Below are 8,091 nucleotides of genomic sequence, written 5' to 3'. Positions count from 1 at the left end.
ACTTCTGCCCTCGGGTGCTCAGGAGTCTTTACCCTCAGAAGCTAACCAAACAATCAGCGGTGTGGTTTCTCCGAAACATCTCCTATACGCCCAAATAACGATTTTATATTATCCTCATCCCCTTGCACATAAAAATTAGATCAAGGAGACACAAGTATATATTTAGAATCCTGCACCTAAGTGTCCATTCTGTGCTTTTCTTTGTCGACAGATTGACAACAAAATTGGACACAAAACTACAGTTTTAGTAGCAGAATCATAAACTCTCTTCAGTTTATCTACGTTGTTGCGTTTCTCAGTCATCGTGTTTACATGCATGCGGATTTGCTGGTCTACAGACGGTCAAACTTGTTCAGATTTGTTTCTAAATTTTATATCAATTTACAGTTCAGCTTGTGTATAAATTTGTGAGATTGTATACAAATTTTACTTTTCCCTCTCGCTGCGTTTTGTAAATATGCAGGCAAGTAGGCAGAAAAATTCCCTAAAAATGTATTTCGCTTAAAATTTGATAAAAAATAATCTACAAATTTGGTGTAAAGACCAAATAACAAATTTCATCCATCTAGTTTAAAATGTTTTTTAATTATTGTATTTGTAGATATACAGACAAACATAATTTCGAATTTATGTTTTTCAAACTCGGGGAAGGGGCACGGTGGCCTGGTAGTAAGGTCTCGGCTTCGGAACCGGAGGGTTTCAGGTTTGTGTCCCGATTCCACCGAAGAACCGTCGTGTAAGGGGATCTGTTGCACGTTAAATTCGTCATGACCAAACGTCCTCCCGCTGGTGTGGCATGGTGTGGAGAAGGGGGTGCTAGCTCAAGTGTCGTCCTCGTCATCTGACTGAGGCTCAAATTTACGAGGTCCGTCCCAAAATAGCCCTAGCGTTGCTTTAAACGGGACGTTAATATAACTGAGCTGAACTGAACTCAAACTCGGTTAGATTGAAAATGTGGTGGTGATTCGTCAAAATCTCGTAGGCGAATTTTTTGGCAATATTTCAGCATTCCTTTTTTTATGCGCCTTATATGAGAAAGTAAAAAAAGAAATTGCATAGTAAGTTAAATTGAAAATATTCATAATAATCCATTCTGTGCATCTCACGCACTCTTTAAAGCTTTCAGACATCTGACTCCTGTTAATATATATAATGTGGCCCAAACTCGTATGAAAATTATTTTTAAATCGCATTTTTCAACATGGAAAATCGGACTGTTGTTTTAACATTGTTATGATTTGGAAGGATTATTTGTATAGGTGTTATTCTTATTAACCGATCTCAGTTTGTGGTGAAAGTTTATAAGCCAGTTAACAACTACGTTGCATGAGCAATTGCTTTTGTATCATGGTCATGTTACTGGACTGCGAACCACAAGGTTCCAGGTTCTACCCTCACTCATACCAATCCGCCACATTGGTGACCCGGACGTGATTTCAACAGACTGCGAACCACAAGGTCCCAGGTTCTCATACTAATCCGTCACTCATACCAATCCGCCACAAGTTAAAAAAGCACCCCTCGTATCGACTTTCTTTGCTTTCACATCCCGAATTAATTTCATAACTGAGCTATTTATAAGATTAGCATATGCATTCGCAAACTACGAGGCAAGGTTAAAATATTAAATTAGGCTCAATCGGTCTGATATATTATTTTGATATTTATTCACATCTGAAAATTCAATGAATTTTATGTAAAGTTGAAAGATGATTAGTAATTAAGTGATACAAAGATAAACTCCCTTATTTTAATAAGAAATATAGCAAATTCTTGTTATACAAAATTCTATTGCGTAGTCAAGAAAAAAAAAATTCAGCTATTAATCCCGAATTTCCTTTCTTTCTTTATTTTTTTGTCTAGCATATGAATTTGATCTGAACTAAAATGTTGTGTTTTTATTAAATTTTAATAATTATTAGATTGCATTATATTTCCTAATTAAGTTTAAAATATCGTGAACTTGAAAACGATTTTTTATCAAACACAAAAATTCTTCATAAAATGAAATGCAGAAAGATATTTTGGCCACGTTTTTGAAAATAAATTTCGCCAAACCGACGAGAATGTAGCTCAGAAGTTTGTTCTACATTCAAATAGGTGATAAACATTTAATTTGATTAAAAAAACATTTATGCAAAAAAACCAGACGGATATTAGAAAATATTCTTTGAAAACATCACTCGTTCCCGATTGGATAATATGTGATGCAGATTTCAGTATGCTTTATCATCTTTGAAAACCATTTGCTGAATTTGAGAGAAGTTTCTGGAAACTATGACGTCAAAATTCTGATTAACATATTGTCTGCGCATTACACTTTGCTTTCGCATTTTTAATCATTTTGTTATGTTGTGGTGGTGGGAGAAATGTCGCAGATATTCTGTTCGTTTCGTGTATTCCGATTCAATTTCAAATTTGGAAATGCTATGCAATTTTTTTCTGTTCAAGTTTTTTTGATCTCCCAAGGAATGCAAGAAATAGGTCTTTAATTATCAATTGAAACAATCAAGAGACATCAAGATTAATTTAATCTTCTGTGGATTTGCTAAAATATTGGACAAAGAAAAGAAAAAATGGCATCTTCGAACTTCTAAATTACCGGCCATCTTGACGTTCTCTTGCATGCGTATTTGGTAAGTTTTAACATTTTTCTTGTCTTAGTTCTTTGATGGTTGCTATAACGCTTCTTAATTTTGCGATTTTTTTAATAAGTATCGGATACAGAAGTGTTTGATGTATTGATTATTTAATAATTTTTATAACTGAATGCAATTTTTATTGCTAGATGTAATTTAAGACTAAAAATGTGTAATTAATAGGTATTGGAGAAAATTGAAGTTATTCTTGCATGGACAGTAAAGAACGACTGTACGTCTTTCAAGGAAAGACATTAAGTTTATTGTGTTTAAAACCCATGTTTGATTACTTTGATTATTAAAAATTAAATGTAACAAAATTAATTTAAATGTAGTAATTTTATAATCATTGGAAATAATCGGAATTTGAAATGAAATGTTTATCGTTAGGAAAGAAAATTATCCAATTTTATTCATGCATTTATTTTATTGTATTTATATGCATGACATTAGTAATTAATTTTAAAATCTTGACATGATGTGCTGATTATTTGCGATTTATATAAAATTAATGTACCAAGAATCGTGTTAAGCTCTTTTAAAATTTCTCACTTATGTTTTGAAAAATAAAAATATGGAATTTTTTTTAAATGGTACTCTTTGAATCTTCAAAGATAGTGAAATGTATTGTCATTTATTTTTCATTAAATTGTCACATAATTTTCTGTTAATTTATCAATTGTGAAAAATCCTGAAGTCGTGATGTGTGGTTTTACTTTGTCACCTTTTCTGATACGCATTATACTTTCATATTCGAGAGCATGCTATGATTAAAACGGATTGCTCTTGTTATTGACGATAATCATTAAATTTCATTTAATGCAAATTTTCGTATCCGAGTACATCAGATGAAAAATAAAACGAGTACAATTCAATAATGAGTGAATGGCTGTTTTTATCAATTATTTTCAGATGTGATTTCTTGGTTATCGTTTTTCTTATTTTATAAAAATGAGTTAAATTTTTTGCTGTTTAGTTTTTAAAAAAAAATATATGCCATCGGGATACAATTACACTTTTAAGGTTTGTGTAATTTGTCCTATGAAATTAAAATAACCTGAAAATTGTGCGTCAGACTATTGTTATTTTCTTGGAAAAAAAAAGCACTCGGATGATTCGCATTGGAGTTTCTCTTACGGCAAATATTAGTGCATTTAATATTTATACTCGTATATTAGTGTGTTAAATGATAAAATATGATATATTTTATTAAAAATTAAATTTTGGCGTTGTGAAATGCATTTTGGTCTCTGACGGCACATTTGAATGGAATTCGCGAATTTCTTTTTCGTAATGTTTTTTTTCTTTTATATAATAATTCAAAATATTTTGTTTATCATTCGTTTTATTGTTCAATTAGTCATACTTATTTTATTTCTTAGTATTTGTTGCCAGATCTCAATATCCTAGGATTTTTTTTTTTTTAGTTTTTGCCTGTGTAATGTCAGTGTATAAAAATATACAGACCAATTAATCTGTATATGTATTTGAACTTGGTGAATTATACATTTTCTTTTTCTGTCCCCCCCCCGCCCTTATTGTATTTTGGAATGGAATTGAAATTGAGTTTTATAGCACCTTTAGAATACCAAAAACATATTTGTTTAGATTGTTATGTAAGTATATTGAATTGAAAAATTTGCAGTGAGATGGAATACCAAAAAGTAGTAGGTAGGCTAAGTAGTTTAATTTAGAACATTATGAAATTATTCACTAAAGATTTGTAATTCATTAGAATTTCTCAAAATACATTTCTGTAGATTTCAGTACAATCGGCTGGATGAATCATTTTTCTGTTGGTTAATAAAAATGAATAATTAAAGTGTAATGATATGAAAGATAATCAGTATGTCTAAAGCAATCGCTTGCATATATATATGTGCAAATGTAGCATATAATTATATGTCAATTACAATTCAAAGGTTTCTAAGAATTTCCACCAAAAAAGATAACATATTCGTGATGAATAAACTATATATTTGCATAACAAACTTTACTCGTGTCATCGGTATACAGCTAAAATAATTGTAGAAGGGAAAAGGCCATCTCTATTACAGTATAAAATGTTCTTGTAAATTTGTAACATTTTTTGCATGCCGACAATTTATTGATATTTGCTGTTTTACCTTATACAGATATTTTATGACAAGAACATCTCATTTTTCTTCTCTGTTAATGGGATCACTTTTAGTCAAATATCTGTAGGTCGCAAAATTGAAAAATATTAAGGGTTAGAATACCATTTTTCGTGGCTATATAAACCAACGACCATTAACTGCAAAATCTATTGCATACAACGTCTCTTGCGAAAAATTATTTTATTGGATAGTGATGTAAATTTTACAACTTAAGTAGATAGTCGTTTTAGTAATTTACTTTTATTTCGATTTACAAGTTACAAAAATGACTTGAAACTTACTTAGCTTTTAGAATCAACTTCTACTATTGATTGATATGAATGAATCAAATGCATGTTTATACTTGACCTCTTTAAATGACCAGATTTTTAAAACAATCTGTAATGAAATGATTCATATGAAACTGAATGACTTTATTTTAAAGTTTTTATTCAGAATCTTAAAAGGATGTTGTACGCGAGTTTTACGTTGTCACTAGAAATGATATTTGAACCTTTAATATTCTTGCAATTTTGCGACATGGGATGTAGTGAAGAATAGTGTGCCCCTGAGTTTGTCGCCCATATGACAACCCATTGGAAAGCTCTTCCAGCAACCCTAATGCTGTTTTTATTACTTTTTGCAATGGTTGAGTTGTACATGAACTACTATATTTTGAAAAATGTTAAATTAAAAATATTAAAAAAATATAGATTAGCGATTTTAATTTTGTTTTTTATTATAATTAAAAGTTTAATAAAGTTAAGCTTATAATTAAGTTATATTCTTTTTTTAATGTGAATACGAATAGAAAATATTTATTCTTTTGCAATTTTTAATTGTCAGTATGCGCTTTAAAAAATCGTCTGAATTCCTATTTTATGAAATCGTCTGCATTCTCACTTTAAAAGACAGCTGCAATGGAATACTTCGCAATTCTAGTAATTCTTTTGGTGTTCTAACGGTTGGTTCCCTTCATAATTTATGATGGCAATTGTGCAAGAATGGATGTCAAGTAAATGGGATGGAAGACAGTATTTCGAACCTGCAGAATGCATGAAGGGGAGCGATATATATATATAATTAAGATTTGATGAAGTTCGGAAAGGATGCTTGTTTGAAATTTTATATGGAGAATGGTTTGATATCGAACAGGCAGAATGGATGAAGGGTGAGTGGAATATATTTTTACGAGTTGATGAAGTTGGGAAAAGGATGTTTGTTTGAAATTTTGTAAGGAGAATGTTCCGATTGCTTTTTTCTCCATTCTTTTCTTTTGGTTATGTACTGTTCCTGTTATCCTCACAGTCCTTATGTTCAATGTGCTAGTGAAGCTTACTAGGTTCCCGCTCCCGCTGCTAGCGGAAGCCGTAGGATGTTTTTTAAGTTAAAATTTTGCCCGATGCCTTCTACAGATCTGTGGAAGGCACCGGGCAGTCTGGAAAAGATACTTATCAGTAAAAAGTCCTAATTATATGGCGGGAAATGGTAACCATAACTGTTCCGCGGAAGTATTTGTTTATTTTGTTCGCCATATTTATTGGCGACTTGGTATTGTTGGGGCAGCAAGGGACACACTAAAATTCACTTTTACAGCGACTTGTTTTCTGGAGCAAATTATTCAAATTTTTTTTACAATATTTGTTTTTGAAAGTAATTTCTCAGTGGACTTCTAAAAAGCTTCGTTTTAGTGGAGTAGTGCATCGAAATATGTCAAGTAGAATTTAGATGTAGATGAAATGAGACATGTAAACAGCCCCACGAATTTGATTAAATAAAGGCATTTGTTGTATAAGCAGATTTTATTAATTCATAAATATTATAGGTAAAATTACTTCGTTTCGAATTAAAATTTAAAAATAAAAGCTCAATAACTTGATTTCATTTATTGCATTACAACTTTCTTTTTGTCCTACATTTGAATATTACCCCTTATTCGCATATATTATAAGCAAGCAATTTATTGAAATGTCGTGTTTAAAGCATTAAGTTTAATGAATTCCCTTTCTCAATTTTCTTTATACACAGAGTATGATTGCCTATTTACCAATGCAATTGAGATTAAATACTTCAGTAAATAACTGCGTTTTTTTAACCCTTAAATGGGGAAGTGCGGTCTGTGAGACCGCTAGCGATGGATTTTCTGTCACCCCTATTCTATTTTTAGCTCAGTTGAATGTATTGACCCTGTAGCTTCCTGTTTTATGACCTTGAATACACGTACACTTTTTGAACCGATTTCAGCAGATGCTTTTTAAAATAATTCAGTTATTTATTTCTTCGAGCGTGGTCTCTAAGACCGCATCTCCCTGTTAGTGTCCCAGTGATAAACAAGGCTTAGCAGTTGGCGCTAAAACTTGGGCCCCGAAATATCATCCAGTTTACTGATCTTATTATGAAGCAGTACTCCAGACACTTTTAAATGAAGAATAAAGTGATTTTAGTGATAAGGATAATTGTACAGAAGAGTTTTTCGATAAAAGTTTGCATTGAACTGATTTTGATATGTATGTTCAAACATAATTAAATTTTCTAGTGGTAATGTATTTTCAAAATTTATAAAATATACCAAGAGATATATATACAGAATTTATAGGTTGATTTTTATACTAGTTCTTAACCTGTATATTTAAAATGCCCTAGAAAACCGTGTTATGAAAGTCATACAAGCCGATAAAAAAAAGGGCCAATTTTACCCATTGTCATTTTTATTTTTCATATAATTGTTGAATTTTGCATTATATTGTCTTCTTCCATATACTGTAAAAATAAATATAATTTAAAAAGTGAAAAGTTATATGCTTTTTCAAGAATAATATTTATTGTAACATGTAATTTGAGAAGAAAATGTATGTTCCAACGCATTTGCTGTTTTTGATAATATATTTCGGAAAATTTCTAAAATATGTCTTTATATCAAGAAAAATATCTGCAAAATATATTGGCAGTTTTTCATACTAATACATTCATTAAAAAATTTAATTTTAGTGTAAATGAAATGCGGTCTCATAGACCGCACCTCCCCAGTTAAGTCCTAAAATTTCACCTCCCCAGTTAAGGGTTGAAATCAAATTTCGATTCATTCGGTAAATTTTTTTAATCATTACTATCAGCTGAAATATTCTGTTTGTACATTTTCTTAAAAACTTTGAAGATTTCCAAAATAGATGTTTAATGTAAAAGACCAAATGGTTGAAATTATTTAGAATAATAGTCTGCAGTTGCCTCATTTATTTAGTCTTTTCTGTAATCTCTTCCAGCAGCAGCATTGGCAAAAGTAATTCCAACGCCTACTAATCGTAACATTTCTTGACGGGAAGTTTGGCTTGAATCTC

General features: G+C 30.9%; 1 long non-coding RNA gene across 1 annotated transcript in view; it reads left to right on the top strand.

Annotated features, from left to right (window-relative positions):
* Positions 1 to 2,366: 2,366 nt before the first annotated feature.
* LOC129960654 (uncharacterized) overlaps positions 2,367 to 8,091 on the top strand; it is an 86,095-nt gene continuing 80,370 nt past the window's right edge. Inside the window, exon 1 of the long non-coding RNA XR_008783650.1 lies at positions 2,367 to 2,636. This is a non-coding gene — a long non-coding RNA (uncharacterized LOC129960654). The remainder of the gene's footprint in view (positions 2,637 to 8,091) is intronic.

The sequence above is a fragment of the Argiope bruennichi genome, chromosome X2 (assembly GCF_947563725.1).
Source record: "Argiope bruennichi chromosome X2, qqArgBrue1.1, whole genome shotgun sequence".
NCBI classification, from domain to species: Eukaryota; Metazoa; Arthropoda; class Arachnida; order Araneae; family Araneidae; genus Argiope; species Argiope bruennichi.
Note: the sequence above shows the minus strand (reverse complement) of the source record. Positions and strands in the feature narration are given on the sequence as shown.